Source organism: Panthera uncia, chromosome D4, assembly GCF_023721935.1.
Source record: "Panthera uncia isolate 11264 chromosome D4, Puncia_PCG_1.0, whole genome shotgun sequence".
Classification (NCBI taxonomy): Eukaryota; Metazoa; Chordata; class Mammalia; order Carnivora; family Felidae; genus Panthera; species Panthera uncia.
Genome location: NC_064807.1, coordinates 5,460,489 through 5,481,359, shown reverse-complemented (window position 1 = coordinate 5,481,359; position 20,871 = coordinate 5,460,489).

Here is a 20,871-nt window from a genome sequence, read left to right as displayed (position 1 = left end):
ACCCTGCTGACACGTTGATTTTAGCCCAGAGAGACCCATGGCAGATTTCTGATTTCAAGAACTGTAAGATAATAACCTTGTGTTGATTTAAGCCACAAAATTTGTGGTGATTTCTTACAGTAGCAACAGGAAACCAGTGCAGTCGGAATGAAGAAAAAAAAAACAACTTTAAGTGGGCTAGTATGAAATAAAATTTATGCCATAGCCAGGTTTGTTGTTATGAAAATTTTCATAAAATTTGTGAGTGGTCTACAAATACTTATTCTGAACACAAGAGAGAATTTAAGACCTAAATTTGATTTTACTCTTCATAAGGAAATAGGCTTAAGGTTTAACGACAGTCAATAGACAAAAGCTAGCTTGTTTTAAAATAATGTATTTAAACATTTGTTTAATGTTTATTTATTCTGGGGGGGGGGGCAGAGAGAGAGGGAGACACAGAATTCGAAGCAGGCTCCAGGCTCCGAGCTGTCAGCACAGAGCCCAACATGGGGCTCGAACTCATGAACCACAAGATCATGACCTGAGTCGAAGTCTGACACTTAACCAACTGAGCCACCCAGACGCCCCTAAAATAATTTATTTTCAAGATAGCTTTCTCTTTCAGCATCCAGTTGCCAAAACATTTCAATTGCATTCTTTGTGAGGTATTGCAAATCTGAGCCTAAAATTCTAAAGACGACCGCATTACAAAAAAGTGTGACAAATGCTGGGCAAGAGCGACCTAGTCAAGCTGTAGCCGTGTGAAAAATTAATGGAATTATTCATACTAAATTCCACTTAGGTAATCATGTGATGAGGAAAAGCAAGGAAGATTAAATTTTAGATGTGGTTTTAACATTCCAGTCCAGATGGTTTCAGGGGATCTACCTAATCAGGTAATTTTGTTTCATCACATTCTAGCTGCTCCTTGAAAATCATCTCTGTGCAGGAAAAAAAAAGTTTTAGATCATATCATTGAACTATCATTTTATTCTAATGGGCTCTTAGTAGGGGACGGTGTTGACGTTCTGCACAGCATCGAGGACCTGTGCGGTGAGTGCCCGACAGCCCAGCAGCAGCTCTCTGCCACCCTCACTGTTGGGGACAGGACCCCTCTCGAATCTCAATCAGCAAAAAGACCTTTGGTTGCTTTTCAAAGCAATTTAATGGACCCATCCAGGCTTGCCTGTAGCAAGCTTTTATCTACGCCTATCCCTTCTCCTAACCCTGCACATCAAAGCCGACCCTATAGACTCTTCACTTGGAGGTGGGAGAGCAGCTCAGGGAGACACTGGGGACGAGCTTTTGAAGTTGGAAAGCTTCTCCTTTTTTCTCAGCTGTCTCCATATGCCCATGTGTACTGAGCCTGCCTTAGGTCATAAAACGGAAAAGGGAAAACAAAAATACTTTAAAGACTTAATGCTGCAATTTCTTTGGCCAGGGGGACAAGGTCCCGTCTAGGAATACAAACTGAAAAGCAGAAAGCAGAGTGGAGTCAGTCTTCTGTCTGTTGGTTCTGGAGGAAAAGAAACGTGATCTGGTTTTGTCGTTTGCTTCTTGTTGGGGGAGAGAGGTGTCCGTGGCTTGTTCGTTGGTTTGTGACAAAGGCCAGTTTGAAAACATCAGAACTTGGCCACTCTTGGGTTTGTCCAAAAGGAAAAGCCTTCTTATCTTGTGACCACCAGAAGTTCTATGATTGGGGTATCTTTGGTAAAGCTGCCTGCTCTGGAAATGGCATCTCGGGCTTATGGGTTGTGGTAGAAGAATGGACCCACCTCTGTCAGTTACCTTGCATGTTTCAGAGTTGCATGTGTTTCCTGTAACATTCTCCACCCCCCCCCCCCCCCCCCCCCGCCTCCCCCACCCCGGAACATTGCGAAGAAAGTTTCCTAAGAATTGCCAGCCAAGCCGTCTCTGTGGAGTCATGCCCATAACCATGGTTGGAGTCGTGTTCACTAAACGAGATTTTCTCACTTTGGGGTCAGTTTTGGTAATTGTGGAGGTCTGATAGCCTTCAGAATGGGCAAAAGTTGGTTAACCAAGAATAAATGGTGCTCTGATTACGTGTGAGTAAACTGAGACACTTAATAAATAAATAAATAAAAACATTGGCAATGTTTTTCCTGCTCTGGTGAAGGGGATTATGTCTCCTATCATGGGTGACCATTATCTGTCATCTCTGTGTCAGTGTCACCCTGAGGTGACAGTGGGCTGAAAAGTGATGTGTTCCACCACGGTGAGCGGGGTCCATTCCCTGGAATCACTGCTCTACCTGGGTTTTTTTTTTTTTAAAGACACGGGGGTCAGTTTTGAATTCTTGCCTGCTTCATAGGAAGCCAGTTCAAATGCCAGATATAAAAAATCGAGAGGCTTGACTGAATTCTGGCTAAAAAACAAACAGATAAAACACTTTCAAGAGGTGAGGGTTGCCTTCAGAACATTTTAGGGGGGTAGCTGTCGCACTAAACTTACTGGTGGGTGACGTTAGGCCTGTGAATTAGAGAAGCATTTTAATCACCCGCGGACACTATTGAGGACGACTTAGGTGGTCAGAGTGTCCTCGAGAAGGGGACAGAGGCTCCTGGTGGCACATTGAGATGTTTTACGTGGGCCACTTCAGACATAAAAAGTTATGATTCATTTAAAAATATTTCTTACATACCTACATCATCCATTCATTCTTCCTGGTAAAGGAGATACAGCGATGAAGAAAACACAAAATCTCTGTCCTCACGGTCTTACCTTCTAAAGGCTGGAAAACAAAATGAACAAAACTTATTGATAGGATCTGATAGTGTTGGGCAATACAGGAGAAAATATAGTCAGTTATCACAGAGCAAGGAATGGTGTGGGTGCCATTTTTGGATAGGGAGGTAAAAAAAAAAAAAAACCCACGAGGGGAGTCCTCACCTGAGGGTCCAAAAACAGAGGAAGAGTGGAGAGCTTTATGTAGAGGACCATTCTGCAATCCCATACTCCATGCCAGCCAAATAGCAACTAACTTCAGAGTGAAATTTGCCTGTGGAAAAAATCACTGTGTGCTATCACTTGAATTGTGTAATTCTTCTTTTTTTCAAATAACCATTTTGTAATGATTCTTATTTTAAATATAAAACTAAGTAAGAAAATGACACATCGTTCATCTTCAGGCCACAGGGACTGAACCACTGTTAACAGTTAACATGTTTTCGGGTGTTTTCTAAGCAGACATATACTTTCAAAGTCATATAAGTAGCATATTAAAGATTCACATTGTAAAAAGTAAATATATTAGAAATAAACCCATAGTCCATTTGATCATCCTAAATCTAACTCTCTTCCCTCCTGGATACAAATCCTCATTATGAATTTGGTATCTGTGCCTTCAGTCCTTTTCCACATTTACATGCACATACACATGTACTTGAGCCCTTCTTTGAGCCTGAAGACTTTCCCAACATAACACACACACACACACACACACACACACACGCACACACACAGAGTAGTATGATTTTATTCATATTTAAACTTTGTGTAGGTGGGAGGGTACTGTTTACCTCATTCTACAGTTTTCTTCTTACTCTAAATAATTTATCCACAAGGACATAACTATTCTTTTTAACTGCTGTATAGTATTCCATTTCCCCATGGTTATGTGAGTGTGCACATGTGAGTGTTGGTACCTGTGTTTGTGTATGAGCGTACTGCTTTATGCAGTGGTCCTGACTCAATCAATGGGGTATATCATGAAATGCTTCTATTTTTCCTACACTGTCTTCACATAGGTTAGTTGAATTTCTTTTTCTCATCATGTAATATATCCTGCACATCCCATAATTTCTGACCAATTTTGCGTGTTGGGATTCAGTTTGAAGCCTCAGTATAATATTAAATTGAATTCTCGCTCCTTTCTCATGACCAAGTAGAATTTTTTCCCGAAGTGCAAGGCTCATTCAACATTAAAAATATATATAAATGCACTTTGCCATTTTAATAGACGAAATAAGAAGGCATACAATCATATCAATAGATGCAAAAAAACTCATTTCCCTTCACAATGAAAAAAACTCTCTGTAAATTAAGTATAGACACAACCTAATAAAGGTAATAATAAGACATCTACAAAAACTTACAACTAAAATCCTCTGTGATGATGACGGACCCAATTCTTTCTCCCAATGATGGAAGATAAGCAATACTGTTGTTTTTCACTGCTTGCATGAAACATAATGCTAAAATTTCTAGCTAGTGCAATAAAGAAAAAGAAATAAGAGACACACAAGTTGGAAAGAATGAGATAAAACATAGTGTTCTCATCTAAAATCTAAAACAATTCTACAAACATATTTCTAGCACTAACAAGTAATTTTAACAAGATTTCAGGATACAAGAGCAACATTTTAATTTTTTTTTTAATTTATTTTGAGCGAGAAAGTGCGTGTGTGTGTGTGTGTGTGTGTGTGGACGACGGGAGCAGAGAGAAGGGGGCAGAGAGGATCCCAAGCAGGCTCTGTGCTGTCAGGGCAGAGCCCAATGCAGGGCTCCAACTCGTGAACCGTGAGATCATGACCTGAGCCAAAATCTAGAGTAGGACACTTAACCGACTGAGCCACTCAGGTGCCTCAAGATCAACATTTTAAAAATCCGGTTATGTTTCTGCAAACTTGCACTTTACCATCGGAATTTTAAATGAAAAAGAATACCACTTAAAAGAGAATAATAAAAATGAAATATCTCACTTTTGAATCTAACAAAATATGTACAGAAATCAGAAATCAAACAAGACCGAAAATCTGTCAAGATAGTTTGGGGTCACGTTTGGGAGACTAAATGCTATCAGGATATTAATCTTCTCTACCTTGATTTATTGATTCAATGACATTCCATTGAAAATCCTGGCAAGACTGTTTGTAGATATTCAGAAGCTGACTCTAAAATAATGGAAAGGCACAAGGTGGTAGCATTATCAAAACAGTTATGAAAAAAAGAAAAAGAAGGTGGAGACCTTGTCCCACTAGATTTCCAGACTTACTTTAAAGCCACGACGATTAAGACATTACTGGGGCTGGCAAAAAGATCCACACATAGATCAAGGGGCAGAATAGAATGTCTACAAATAAACCCACACGTATCTGCTCAACTCATTTTGACAGAGGTTCAAAGATTATTCGGTGGAGGAAGATATTCCTTTCAACAGATGTTCTTGGAACAATGAGATGTGCGTAGATGTGCATATGCAATGAAACAAACACTGACACATACCTGACATTCTATATGAAATTTAGCTGTAAGTGGATTATATGCTTTGATGTACAACGTGAATCTATAAAACCTTTAGAAGAAAATATAGGAGAAAATCTGCTCACTTTGGCTTTTGTACGAGTTTTCAGGTACTACGAAGAAACAATGTATAAAAGGAAATGTTGATAAATAGAAATTTTCACAAATTTGGAAATTATTACTTGCAACCGATAACGGTAAGAGAATTAAAAGAAAAGCCACAGAGGGGGAGAAAATATTTTCAAATCACACAGCATCTGAAGGACTATTCACTATATATGTATAATGGCAGTAATTCCCAACGTAAAAATATCTTCCTGTAATCCTATGTTTACAACGAACTATCTGGCAGGGGTAAACTAGAGGTGGGAGAAATGAAAAAGAATTATGAGAAGGGAGCTCCTTTTCTGAAAACCCCATAGAGAAAATTTGAACTGGTTTAAGTATGCACAAGTTCTGTTATATTGGAAATCCCTGTGATTCTCAGACTCTTCATACATGGTTTCACCTGCCCGTGGTTTGCCATATGCTCACCAACGTGTTGGTTGGCTGCTTCATTATTCAACTCCGAAAGGGATTAGGAACCGAGAATGCATGGCTTTGACTGTTAGGCGAAGATACTTAACTTTAATCCTTGAGCACAATGGGGTGTCTTTGAGAGTTCTGAGCAGCGCAGAAAAGTGACAGATGACAGAGGAAGCGTCACCTAGCTAGGAAGTAGGACAGATAGAAGAAGGTCAAGATTGAGGTGTGGGCATCGGGGCTTTCAGACGGACTTAGGACTGCTTGACTACTTTCAGACCTAGGACTACTGGATCTTTTTAGATCCAGATTCGTACCCTGACTTTTTGTATTTGATATTAATGCAGTTTATCCCTTTTAGATTTTGTAGTTCCTCATTAGCCAAAGCAAACTTCCTGGTTCATTAGACGAAGCTCAGTATTGCGGAGACAGCTCGTTGGCTAGGGATTTTGATAGATTTTTTTGCAAGTTTCTGTCAAACTCAGAAAAGTAGAAATTAGCAACAAGCCAGAGGAGAAGTATGATAAGTAGAGTTTTCTAGACTGTTTCGTGAAGGGTCTTTTGAGGATGTTTCTCTGCAAAGGTAACAGTTATAAACGTGGTCATGTACATTTACTTTCTGTTTGAAATATTAATTTCTTTTTTTTTTTTTAACATTTATTTATTTATTTATTTATTTATTTATTTTTTGGAGAGAGAGACAAAGCATGAACGGGCAGAGGGGCAGAGGGAGAGGGAGACCCAGAATCCGAAGGAAGCTCCAGGCTCTGAGCTGTCAGCACAGTGCCCCACATAGGGCTCAAACCCAAGAACCACAAGATCATGACCTGAGCTGAAGTCGGATGCTTAACCGACTGGGCCACCCAGGCGCCCCTGAAATAGTAATTTCTTAACAATGTAAAACTCAAAGACCTCAACAGTAACGGAGATGCTTTGTTTTCTAATAATTTTGGAGAACAAACAATGTATTTTTTTCTTTTGGTCATGGTAGCATGTTTTGAAAGATGTAACTAGGAGGAGAAAACACAAAACCAGGGGGAAAAAATAGAGATAAGAAATGGATCTAATTTAGGAGGCTGGGGATTGGGCTCACACAAGTTCACACACATATGAAAAGCCTGTTCTCCAGCTGATAATGGGGTGGTCCTTCTGGAGCTGGAAGAGAAGCAAAGAGCATCGAGGGGAAAAATAGAATTGCCGTTGACATTGGCATGATGTATGGTAAATGCCTAAGGCAGGGCAGTTTCACCTTCCTAAGAGAGAGTTTGTGTGGGTAAGAGACTATCCTATATAATAATGAACAGAAGTTAGCCTTAGATATGACAACTTGAAATACAGTACTCAGCACTTTACCAGAGGGGGGGGGGATGGGAATATAATGGAAAGAGGCACTCATGCAATAAATTGAATGCTAAGAAAACCTTGCAGTGTGTGAAGTTTTTATTCACCTGACTGGTTTCTTCCTCCCAGATCAATGGGTTGACCTTTGGACCCCTGAAGAGCTATTTTAAATGTTATAGACAAAATCCTCAAAAATTCCGAAATTCTGCTTGGTTTCGAATTCACCGGTCAGGCTTACAGTTTTGTTACCATGTATCATGGTTTTATATCAGTAAATATTGTCCTACTAGTGTCGATACATTGATACTATTACTTTGCGAGGATGTCTAGATATTAATTTGCAGAGCAGACCAACGTGTTTCTCAATTTTCACTGATATACTACTTCCCACTATTTGAAAAGGAAACATATTTCTGAAGAATAAAATTGGCAAACTCTGAACCATCTGTCTTTGTAAATAAAGTTTTCCAGGGGGAAGCAGGTGAGGCAGGGTGGTGACTCACTTGCAGGGCGGAATCCTGACTTGGCTCGAAATTGTGGTGTTTTGTTGACTGTGGATTTTCCCGCTAATTTTAGTTTTAAAGATATTGTATTAAATATTCTTGATCTTGATCGCTCGGCTGTTGGACCCCCTCCTCTGCTTCACGTTGGCATCTGAGATACCTTAGTAGGTGGCATGTGGGTGCACGTGTACGTACACGTGAGTGTCCACGTGTGTCTATGAGGTGGATGGAGACAGAAAATGGGGGATGCGTAGGGAATCATACCGCTTGGCGCTATGCTCTTCTGTTGCGTGGCTGGGAGATTGTATTATGGAACAATTCGAATTACATGTTTAACAGTGTTTAGGACTATGGTCATATACACTATACTATTGTATACGTAAATGATGCATATACAAGCTGGATGATCTCTCTTGGCTTGGACCACCGGTTTTTGTAAGTTTATGGAGTGGCTCTGGATCACCTGAGCAATCTTTCAAACTCACAGCTGTGTGAGCTTATGCTCAGCTTACACCAGGGCGGAGAGCTGCAGACTGTCCTTCTCTTCGTTGAGAACCTTCTAGTTTCCACCTTACAGAACCCACAAGAAGGAATACTCAGGGCTTCAAGAATGGTGATTAACTACCTCATACAAAAATAATGCTTCGTCTGGAAGATTATTGTGACTGGATCCTACTTCCATAGATTTTATTCACCAAACTCACAACACGGTGGCAGAGGCGGCTGGCTAATTTACCCAACAGACAGGAGATGTTTATTTCACGGACTATTATTTCATCAGTAATGTGTGTACTCAACAAAAATTTTGAATGGAGTCAGGACTAATGAATAACAGAGGACTGGCACTTTCCTTTTTTTGTCGTGCACAAGGTGTTCCATCGTGTGGAAACAAAGGCACCTAACCAAATGGAAACAGGGAAACGTTATCTATTTAGAGCTTGCCGTCACAAGGGAATCAGCTACCATAACTTGTGTTTTGGCAGAGAAGTATAGGCAGGCAAAGGGGTGGGAGAGATTCAGAGTGGAAAAAAGGGAAGACTTGAGTTATGCTCTGCTTGGAGGCCGTGGGCATGGGGAAAGCTATCGGCAGGCTAACTAGAAGGGGCCATCCCATGTGACTGGGATAAGCAGACAAGCATGCATATTTGTCTTTCTCTGGTTGGTCCTGAATTCGCAGTGGGGGCAAAAATGAGGGAAGCTGTCAGTTAGTAATCAGACAGGCAGGAAGACATGATACGGGGCGAATGAATGAACTTGGGGAGAAATGGTAGGCTGAGAAAGGGGAGGCAGCACTCCCCCAGAGGGAAGAAAGCCACACAGGAGATTTTCTCCGTTTCTCCCACAGGCTGGTTTGAACTAGTGTGAAGGGTTTTTACTTGCATTCAAAACAACCCAGGGCTCTGGGCATCGCTTTTCCTTTGGGCTTGTTCCGCTTTTAAAGAAACGTACTGAATTTTTATGTTTTTCTTAATTGACTTAGAACAAAAGAAATTAGAGTTGCAGATTCATAACAGGGATGAAAAACTGGGTCAGGCAAGTCCAGTTGTCAGGACAACCCTTTCTGTGCCCTGGTCTGTGGTTCACATGAGCTGATCTGACCCAGCCACCATGGCAGTCTCAGGTCAGAAAATTTAAAGTAAGGATTTTCTCCTGCCTTCCCGGAGCTCACAAATCCATGCACAAAGGCAGGCAAGATGGTTACGTTAGGAAGCTTTCAGCAATATTTCTTCTGCCTTGCAGGTACTTAAAGAAAAGAAATTTGACATTGGAAAGTACTACGCACTAACTTGTTGAAAAAAGACTGTGTTTTCTTGATGATATACTAGATGTCTTTTATGACTTAACGTTTGAACAGGTAGGGATAATCTTTGAATCAATGTCTTCATCTTAATGTTTTATTTATTTATTTTAAGAGAGAGAGAGAGAGAGAGAGAGCACAAAGGGAGCACATAGGTGGGGGAGAGGCAGAGAGAGAGAGAGGGAGACAGAGAATTCCAAGCAGGTTCTGCCTCATCAGCGTGGAGCCCAACACGGGGCTCGAACCCACAAACTGTGAGATCATGACCTGGGCTGAAATCAAGAGCCACCCACTCAACTGACTGAGTCACCCAGGCATTCCTACGTGTCTTCATTTTAATGTGATGTTGTCTCCTGTTATCTTTTTTTTTGGTCTCCTGTTATCTTTTTAACTTCGAAGCTTTTCTGTGTGTTACATTTAATGCTATCTTCACAGCTAGTCAGTACAGAAATCTAAGGTCTTTTTCCTGACCTCAAAAAGCTAAACGTTCATTGTTGGGAATACGTGTGAGGAGGCAAAACCAGCAGAAAATATCTACGAATTCAAGATTTAGTCCCAGAAAGCGTAAGTGTTGAGCAGGGCTTCTGGAATGAAAGCGTGAGGGGCTTAAGCAAGCCTCTCCTCTGGACAGACACTTGTTAAACTGATGAAAATTAGCAAAGACAATCATTCAGAGTCTCTCTACACGGATCAGAGGGGCTACATCAAATGGAGAAACACTTACTTTACATCGTCTACGGACGCTCAGGCCCCGGGCAGGCGGTGGCGCTTACACCCACAGTTCTGCCTCGCAGAAGACCCTTCGAGCAGGCTGAGTGGTTTCCGTCTCGCCTACTCCCCAGCAGGGACGCGGCAGTCAAGAACTGTTTCTCCTGGGTTCAGTGCCCAGGAAAGTTGGAAAACGCGGACTTCGCACAGCTCTGCGCGGTGCACAGCTGATGCAAAGCAGGTGGTGGCCGCTGGGGTGGGGGGGCAGTGCCCATTCTCTCGCCCTGTCTCCTTCCCTGATCTTCCTTTTGAAGATCTGTACTCAGCAACGGTGGCAACCGGATCGTGGCACCGCTCACTACCACCCACCCAACTCTTCCGCACACAGCTCTGCCCCCGCAGGAAGGATCCAGGTGTGTCTGCTGGTGAGGAGGGGGTTTCCCATCCCTGCTCCCAGCTTCTCCTCCAGAGTGCAGAGGTTCTGGCCAGGGGTCTCAAAGCCCGGCGACACTCTGGGCCTACCAGCACCCTGATCTGTTGGGCTTCCATTGTTGAGGAACGTATGCCCCAAAGAGATCATTTAGGATAGAATGGCCAGCTGGCCACTACAGGGGACGCACAACGGAGTGTGATATCAGCAGACACAGAAGAGCTGGAGGCTTTTTAAAAGGAAGATCAGGGAAGGAGACATTTCAGATAGAGCACCCTCCCTCCCCGCCCCGGGGCGCCTGGCCAGCTCAGTCAGCAGAGCATGTGACTGTTGATCTCAGGGCTGTGAGTTGGAACCCCACTGGGGTAGAGAGAGTACTTAAAAATAGAAAGAAAAGAAAAATGAAAAAACAAATCTTCAAATAGAGCCCACGTAAAACCACAGTCATTCCTGTTGATCAGGGATATTATCCCAACACCCCAGGCCACGTTGTCCGAGGAGTGGCTACAGAGGGAACTCCAGAGGTACAGATATAGGGTTGATTTCAGGACATACTCCTATGCTCCCGGAACAGGGACAGCAGTCTCCAAGCTGTACACAGATCCAACAGTAAAAGATGAAAGCTTCACTGGTCTGGGGGCTTAAACCACAACTCTGACCCATCAATGGCTGACAGTAAATGGTGCTGACTCTGGGGTGACACAGAGAAGGTGAGGCTCAGAGATTACAAAAAGAAAAATTTATCAGAAACATCAGAGGTTGTATCCTGGGGGCCGGGGAAATAGACTTCAAGGTATGAGTCCAGTCAGGACACTAAAAAACCAAATCAGCAGAAACAAGTTCTTGGGGATGGTGGTGGATTGTGGGCACAGAACTCACATCAGAAGTTAGAAAATACTTTCACATAAATGAAAACAAAAAAATAACCTATCAAGACTTAAGGGATGTAGAAGAGGTAAGTCTTAGAGGGAAATTAAGCATCTGAGCATCTTGAGCATCTGACTTTGGCTCAAGTCACAAACTTCAGCTTCATGGGTTCGAGCCCTGTGTTAGGCTTTGTGCTGACAGCTCGGAGCCTAGAGCCTGCTTCGGATTCTGTGTCTCCCTCTCTCTCTGCCCCTCCCCTGCTCACGCTCTGTCTCCTCTGTCTCTCAAAAAATGAATAAATGTTAAAAAAATTTTTAAAAAGTAACAGAAAATGTGAACATAAGCAACTTGATAATACATAAGCAACTTGAAAACCTGAATCGAGTGGCTGTACTGGTGATTTCCAGCAAACAATTAAAGATTTCACGTCAATCCTGCCCAAATTCTTCCAAGAAACAGAAGCCAGAGGCACTCTTGTCATTTGTTCTATCAGGCTGATATTTCCCTGGTGCCAAAACCAAGAGAGAGAACAGAAGAAAACTACAGATGTATAAACCTTATAAACATAGAGGCAAAAATTCGCAACAAAATACTAGCAAAATGAATCCAAAAATATACACAAGAAAAGATTTTACACTGTGACCCGGTGGGATTTATACAACAGTGGTTAAATACCTGAAAGTCAACTGATGTAATACGCTTCATCATTAGAATGAAGGTTGGATACCACATGAATCTCTCAGCAGACACACACACAAATGAAATTTGATAAGATCCAACACTCTTTCATGATACAAACACTTCACCAATTGGAACTGGAGGGAAATTTCCTCAGCCTAATAAAGGACAGCTACAAAAAAAAAAAAAAAAAAAAAGTCCAAAGGAAATATCATAGTTTAGTGGTGAAAAAAAGTGCTTTCCTCCTAAGATGAGGAACAGGGACACTATCGATCTTACCACAATTCAATATTGTGTTTAGAGGTCTATCCTGGACAATTAGGCAAGTGAAAAGATATAAAGTATCCTGACTGCAAAGGGGAAACAAACAAACAAACAAACAACAAACATCTTTCTTTGCAGAACATGACCTTTTATACATAAAAATCCCCGCAGTCCGATATAAATCTGTTAGAATTAATGAATGAACTCACCAAGGTTGCAGCAAACAAGGTCAATAAGCCAAAATCAATTGTATTTCCACACATTAGCAATGAGATTAAGAAGATAATTCCATTTACAATAGCATCAGACACAGTAAAAGACTCTTAATGAATAAAGAGAAACGTTACGACTTGCACACTGAAAACTTTAAAACGTCATTGAAATAAATTAAATAACTAAATAAATATAAGGAAATTCCATAGTTCTCAATCAAAGGATTACTATTTCTAAGATGACAATATTCCCCCTAGGGCACCTGAGTGGCTCACTTGGTTAAGTGTCTGACTCTTGATTTCATCTCAACTCATGGTTTACGGTTATCTCCTGGTTTATGAATTTGAGCCCTACGTGGGGCTCTGTGCTGGCAGTGCGGAGCCTGCTTGGGATTCTCTCTCTGCCCTCTCCCCCTCTCAAAATAAATAAACAAACATTAAAAAATATTCCCCAGCTGATCTACAGATTCAATACAATTTCTATTCATCACAGTTGTCTTTTCTGCAGGAATTGACAAGGTAATCCTAAAATCGTATAGAAATGCAGTGGACCCAGAATAGTCAAAATAGTCATGAAAAAGAAGAAAAAGCTGAAGAAGTCACACTTTCTGCTTTCAAAACTTCTTACAGAAATACATGCTCAAGACAGTGTGATACTAGCCTTTGGATCAATAGAATAGACTTGAGTATAAAGAAATAAACACATTACTGATAAATTGATTTTCATCTAAGGGTCAAGACAATTCAATGGGAAAAAGAATAGTCTTTCTAATATGTGTTTTAGGAAAAACTGGATATCCACATGTAAGAGATTGAAGTTGGGCTGGCATCTCACACCATGTATTGAAATAAACTTAAATATATCAAAGAACTAAATGTAAAAGCTAAAACTGTAAAGCACTTAGAAGGACACATGAGAGTAAATCTTGTGACCTGTGTTAGGAACCAATTTCTTACAAATGACACCAATGCATAAATGAAAAAGAAAACAGCGGATAAAGGGAAATGCTTTAAAGCTAAAACCTTTTGTGCAACAGATAATATCACCAAGAAGGTGAGAAAACACCCCAAAGAAGGGGAGATAATATTTACAAATCATGTCTTAGAAGGTACTTAAACATAAAGAAGTTTCAAAATATATAAAGAGCTTTCCACTCTCACCTCTGTTGTTTAACATAGTGTTGGAAGTTCTAGCATCAGCAATCAGACAACAAAGGGAAATCAAAGGCATCGAAATTGGCAAAGATGAAGTCAAGCTTTCACTTTTTGCAGATGACATGATATTATACATGGAAAACTGGATAGACTCCACCAAAAGTCTGCTAGAACTGATACATGAATTCAGCAAAGTCGCAGGATACAAAATCAATGTACAGAAATCAGTTGCATTCTTATACACTAATAATGAAGCAACAGAAAGACAAAGAAACTGACCCCATTCACAATTGCACCAAGAATCATAAAGTACCTAGGAATAAACTTAACCAAAGATTTAAAAGATCTGTATACTGAAAAGTATAGAAAGCTTATGAAGGAAATTGAAGAAGATACAAAGAAATGGAAAAACATTCCATACTCATGGATTAGAAGAATAAATGTTAAAATGTCAATACTACCCAAAGCTATCTACACATTCAGTGCAATCCCTAACAAAATAACACCAGCATTCTTCACAGAGCTAGAACAAATAATCCTAAAATTTGTATGGAGCCAGAAAAGCCCCCGAATAGCTAAAGCAATGTTGAAAAAGAAAACCAAGGTGAGAGGCATCACAATCCCAGACTTAGCCCCTACTACAAAGCTGTAATCATCAAGACAGCATGGTATTGGCACAAAAACAGACACATAGACCAATGGAATAGAATAGAGGCTCCAGAATTGGACCCACAAAAGTATAGCCAACTAATCTTTGACAAAGCAGGAAAAAATATCCAATGGAAAAAAGACATTCTCTTTAACAAATGGTGCTGGGAGAACTGGACAGCAACATGCAGAAGAATGAAACTAGGCCACATTCTTACACCATTCACAAAAATAAACTCAAAATGGATGAAAGGACCTGAATGTGAGACAGGAAAGCATCAAAACCCTAGAGGAGAAAGTAGGAGAAAACCTCTCTGACCTCAGCCGCAGCAATTTCTTACTTGACGCATCCCCAAAGGCAAGGGAATTAAAAGCAAAAATGAACTATTGGGACCTCATGAAGATAAAAAGCTTCTGCACAGCAAAGGAAACAACCAACAAAACTAAAAGGCAACCGACGGAATGGGAAAAGATATTTGCAAATGACATATTGAACAAAGGGCTAGTATCCAAAATCTATAAAGAGCTCACCAAACTCCACACTCGAAAAACAAATAATCCAGTGAAGAAATGGGCAGAAAACATGAATAGACACTTCTCTAAAGAAGACATCCAGATGGCCAATAGGTACATGAAAAGATGCTCAACGTTGCTCCTCATCATGGAAATACAAATCAAAACCACACTCAGATACCACCTCACGCCAGTCAGACTGGCTAAAATGAACAAACCAGGAGACTATAGATACTGGCGAGGATGTAGAGAAACGGAAACCCTCTTGCACTGTTGGTGGGAATGCAAACTGGTGCAGCCACTCTGGAAAACAGTGTGGAGGTTCCTCAAAAATTAAAAATAGATCTACCCTATGACCCAGCAATAGCCCTGCTAGGAATTGACCCAAGGGATACAGGAGTGCTGATGCATAGGGGCACTTGTACCCCAATGTTTATAGCAGCACTTTCAACAATAGCCAAATTATGGAAAGAGCCTAAATGTCCATCAATTGACGAATGGAAAAAGAAGATGTGGTTTATATAGAGAATCGAATACTACTTGGGAATGAGAAAGAATGAAATCTGGCCATTTGTAGCAACGTGGATGAAACTGGAGAGTGTTGTGCTAAGTGAAATAAGTCAGGAAGAGAAAGACAGATACCATATTTCTTCACTCTTATGTGGATCCTGAGAAACTTAGCAGAAGACCATGGGGGAGGGGAAGAAAAAAAAAAGGTTAGAGACGGAGGAAGCCAATCACAAGTGACTCTTAAAAACTGAGAACAAAGTGAGGGTTGATGGGGGGGTGGGAAGGGGGGAGGGTGGGTGATGGGCACTGAGGAGGGTACCTGTTGGGATGAGCGTTGTCTGGAAACCAATTTGACAATAGATTCCATATTAAAAAAATGAAGAGCTTTCACAACTCAATAATAAAAAAAAAACCCAAATAACCAAATAAAACCAAATAAAAATGAGCTAAGGATCTGAGTAGGCATTTCTCCACAGAAAATATACACGTGGCAAATAAACGCATGCAAAGTTGCTCAACATAATTACTCATTCAGAAAATGTACATCAGAGCTGCAATGACCTACGACTTCATACACACTAAGATAGTTGTAATTAAAAAGGCAGACAACAAACAAGGGTTTGCCATGATGTGGAGAAAGGAGAATGCTCATATATTGCCGGTGGGAATATACGTGGTACCATTTTGGGAAAACAATTTGGCGATAGAGGGGGACCATCTGACCCAGTGACTCCACATCTCCATGTATGGCCCCCGCTCAGAAAAAAAATGGAAACTTATAAACCAATACATGAATATTCATGCCAGCAGTACTTATTTTGGCCCCATACTGAAAACGACAAAATGTCTATTCACTGAGGGCTGGCTCGACAATACACAGGATACCCATGCATTTGAATCTATCCGACGATACGAAGGAACAAAGTACTGATACATGCTACAGTATACGTGGAAAACCTGCTAAGTGGATGCATTCAATCGCAGATATCCATGATTTAGATTATTCCATTTATTTTTTATATTTTTTTAAGGTTTATTCATTTTTTGACAGAGAGAGAGAGACAGAGCATGAGCGGGGGAGGGGCAGAGAGAGAGGGAGACAGAGCATCCGAAGCAGGCTCCAGGGCTCCGAGCCGTGGGCACAGAGCCCGATGCGGGGCTCGAACCTACAGACTGTGAGATCAAGACCTGAGCCAAAGTCGGCCGCTTAACCGACTGAGCCACCCAGGAGCCCCCAGATTATTCCATGTAGATGGCGTGCCCCAAATAGGCAAACGTATAACTATTAGAACATATAGCTGCTGCCCAGGCCAGAGTGGCTGGGTTGGGGAGACGATGGTTCGTGCCTGCTAACAATGAGCATGGATTTCTCAGGAGGTATTGAAAATGTTCCAGGATTAGTGTTGATGGATGTATAACTCTGCCAATATGTGAGAACCCCTGAACTGTCTACTTTTGATGGTTGAATTTTATATTATGTGGATTATATCTTAATAAAGCTTTTTTTTAAACAGATTAGAAATGCGTACCAATATATGATGACTAAAGTACATTATCTTACTCTAAAAGATTTTACTTGAACTTTTTTTATTAAGATATAAGTCACATAAATAGCAGTCACTCTGCATTTACGGACACCATCGTCCTACCCCCCACCAATCATGGAAACCACTCATCCACTTTCTTTCTCCACGGATTTGTCTATCCTGGACACCCACATAAACAGGATCTTATAATATCTTGCCTTTTGTGTCTGGCTTCTTTCATTTAGCACAACGTTTTAAAACCGTTTTTATTTTTAAAATACCCCTTTGTTAAAAAGGTGAAACGCTCTCTCTTTGGATCAAAAGGAAAGTAAATACATGTCTTTTTATATAATTCAGAAAATACAGGAAAATATTAAGTTTGGCCAAAAAAGTGACAATCAATGAAAATTCTGTGTTGGCAAATACAGAACTAAATTTTCACCAACTTTTTTTTTTTAACAAATGAAATGCTGACCCATGTATATTTTCGTTTTCCTTTGAAGATGATGTCATGAGCATTTCCTTAAATAAACAGTCTTTTATGTCCATCTCTATTTTTATATAGTTGGTAGCGAATAAAAATGATTTTATGCTTGAAGAGGACTCATTTTTAATTTTTACTGCATTATGCTATTTCCACTGAAAGTCACCGATGGACCAGTCCTGGGCTGTCTTGTCCACAAGAGTGTAACACAATGTTTTATGCGATTCTAAACATGTGGATTTCTAATCACATATATAGTCATGGAGTTATTTCCAGCTCTTCTTAGGTATATTTTCTGGTTCAATCTTGACTCTAGCAGCCAAAATTTCAATTGTTAGGCCTAATACTAACCATGCTAAGAAATGGCTTAATTTGAGGAGGGGGACAGGTTGGAAGAAAATGGCTGGAGATCTTGTGATTTCTCTTTCTCATGAAACCGTCTTTTTGTCCGTAGCAAACATCGGTCAGAGCAAAAGGTAAAATACTCAAAACGCAAGTGGGAATAAGTCTTCTCCAATCTGCTTACCTTATTGACAAGCTAGGGGGTGGGGCGTTTTTAAATATGTTATATTTAAAACATTTAACATAAATATTGTTAAAACGTAGCAACTGTTTCTATTGTTGCGGGTTGTAGGGTGATGATATAACTTTTATACCATCACCCCATGGTATATTCCAAATGATTCTGGAACTGTTATGTCTTGTTACAATGTAAGAAACACAATTAAGTCTCTTGAAAAATATGTTTTCTTTAAGAATAGGACGTGACACAGAAATGACAGCACCCCATGCCAGGTCACAGCTCTATGCGGGGGCTCGCTGTCACTGTCCATTGGGCAGCATAGCTAACACGAGTGGTGGAGGGATATTTCATACATTACTGATCCCTCTTCAAAAGATTCGCCTTTCATTCCCGAAAGTTAACTAAAGGGCTCTGGATCTGACAATGCCTAAATCCATGAGATATTTGGGAAGTGATCGAAAAGACTTTAAAAAGTAAATAGGAGGTAGAATAGCTGTCATGACCAACCACAGAACTCAGAAAAATATGCAGAACCACTATGTGCAATAAAAAATACAAGATTACAGGGGTGCCAGGGTGGCTCAGTTGGTTAGGCGTCTGACGTCGGCTCAGGTCATGATCTCGCCATTCATGGGTTTGAGCCACGCGTCGGGCTCTGTGATGACAGCTCAGAGCCTGGAACCTGCTTCAGATTCTGTTGTCTCTCTCTCAGCCCCTCCCCCACTTGCACTCTGTCTCTCTCTGTCTGTCAAAAATGAATAAATGTTAAAAAAAATTTTTTGAAAACAAGATTACAAATCTTAAAAGGAGGAGGCATGTGAAGTGAGCCCTCCATCCATCCGGTTTGTTCCTGGGGACATTGTGTTGGCGGCCACAGGGAGGCGGAGCTCCAGAGGGATCAGCTATCACGTGGGCAGAGTGAAAAGTTCTCAGAATGAGAGACTGCCAGGCTGGGTGGGTTTGGGGAGGGTGGTGCCAGGGGGCTTGGAGGAGCTGAGAGAACTTCAGAAACCTGTGCGGAGATGCTGCTCAAGTCTGTGCTCAACACTTGGGCTGCACAGGTTTGGAGAAAAATTCAAGGACTCGTAACTACAGGCAGTAGGTAAACTGAGCGCTGGGACAGTGATAGGACAGTAAAAAGCTACAGTAAAACCGTGGCTAGGGTTCGTCCCGAGTGCAGAGACTTTGGTGAAAACTTCTGGCATTCAGTGGAGACCCTAAAAAAGACTCTAATCTGGGACAAATCTTTATACATTTGGAGTAAAGGCAAAGCTGAAATAAGCCTCCCATTAAAAAGCATAATCCGGGCCAGCCTATGATCAGAGTGATCTGGTGATATTTTCCTGCCTTCCAGAATTACATCCAATACTCTTTTGAGAAAAATAGCACAATCTAGGGTCTCTACAATGTGTTATCTATGCTGTCCTGTGTACAGTACAAAATGATAGATATAGAGAGAGAAAGAAAAATCCTGAATTTCAAAGATGAAATAACGCATAGAAACAGACAGAGAAAAAGTCCAGGTATGGGAAGGACCACTCTGGTGGGTACCAGCTTCCAAGACAGCCCCCAGTGACTCCTGTCACCTGGTATCCACACTCTCGGGTGAACATTCATTGTGCCAGGGCCAGTCTATGTGACCAACATGGCAGATGTGACAGTACGTCATTCCAAAATTAAAGTTTTATAGTGAAAGACCCAGCAGCTCTTCTCTCTCTTCTCTCTCTCTCTTTCTCTCTCTCTCAGCACAAGCTCCATGAGAAGCCAGGGGCTAGGCTGTGAGCAGCCCTATAGACACGTCACATGGCGAGGACCTAAAGCCTCCTGCCAAGAGCCACATGAGTGAGCTTGAGAGCAGATCCACTTGCCCTTCAGGTAACGGAGGTCTCAGGTGAAGGCAGAGCCAGAAAACCCCATTAAGCTTCTCCTAGATTCCTGACTCTCTGACCATTGTGCAATTTAAAATGTTTATTGTTTTAAGTTGCTAAGTTTGGGATGATTTGTTACCCAGGAATAGATCCCTGATGAAAATTGTGGTATCGAGCATTGGGGTCGCTTTGTTAATATCAGTGAAAGTAGATTACAGAGCAAAAACAGCCACCAGGATGAAAAGGGACATTACATAGTTACAACAGTGTCAGTTCATCAGACGATATAATCCTAACGTGGGTGCATCTGAGAGAGCTTGAAAATATATGAAAGAAAAAGTGATGCCTGAAAGAAGGAGAGAAACCCACACTGTAGGTGGAGACTTTCACTCATTTCTCTCCATCGTAGCAGAGCTAGGAGATGAAAATCAGCTGGGTATAAAAGAACTGAACAACACCATCAACCAGTTGGACTTAACTGGCATTTATCGGACACTCCATCTAACAACAGCAGAACACGTTCTTTTAAAGTGGGATATTTGCCAATATAGACCATATTTTCTATGTCATAAATCAAACCTTAACACATTTAAAAAATTGCAATCATAGAAAGTATATTCTCAGACCATAATGGAACTGAACTAGAAGTCAGTAACAGAAAGGTGAAAGTAACATCTCTTTGAAAATTAAACAAGGCACTTCTTTAAAAAAATGTTTTTTAAATGTTTATATATTTTTGAGACAGAGAGAGAGGGAGCATGAGTGGGAAAGGGGCAGAGAAAGAGGGAGACACAGAATCTGAACCAGGCTCCGGGCTCTAAGCTGTCAGCACAGAGCCCGACTCGGGGCTTGAACCCACGAACCATGAGATCAGGATCTGAGCTGAAGTTGGACACTTAACCAACTGACCCACCCAGGCACCCCTAAACAAGGCACTTCTAAATAATCCATAAGAATAATCAAATTCTCAAAGGGAATTAGCAAATATATTTAATCATATGAAAATGAAAATACAATGTATTGAGATTTGTGAGGCACCACCAAAGCAATGGTGAGAGGAATACATATAGTATTAAA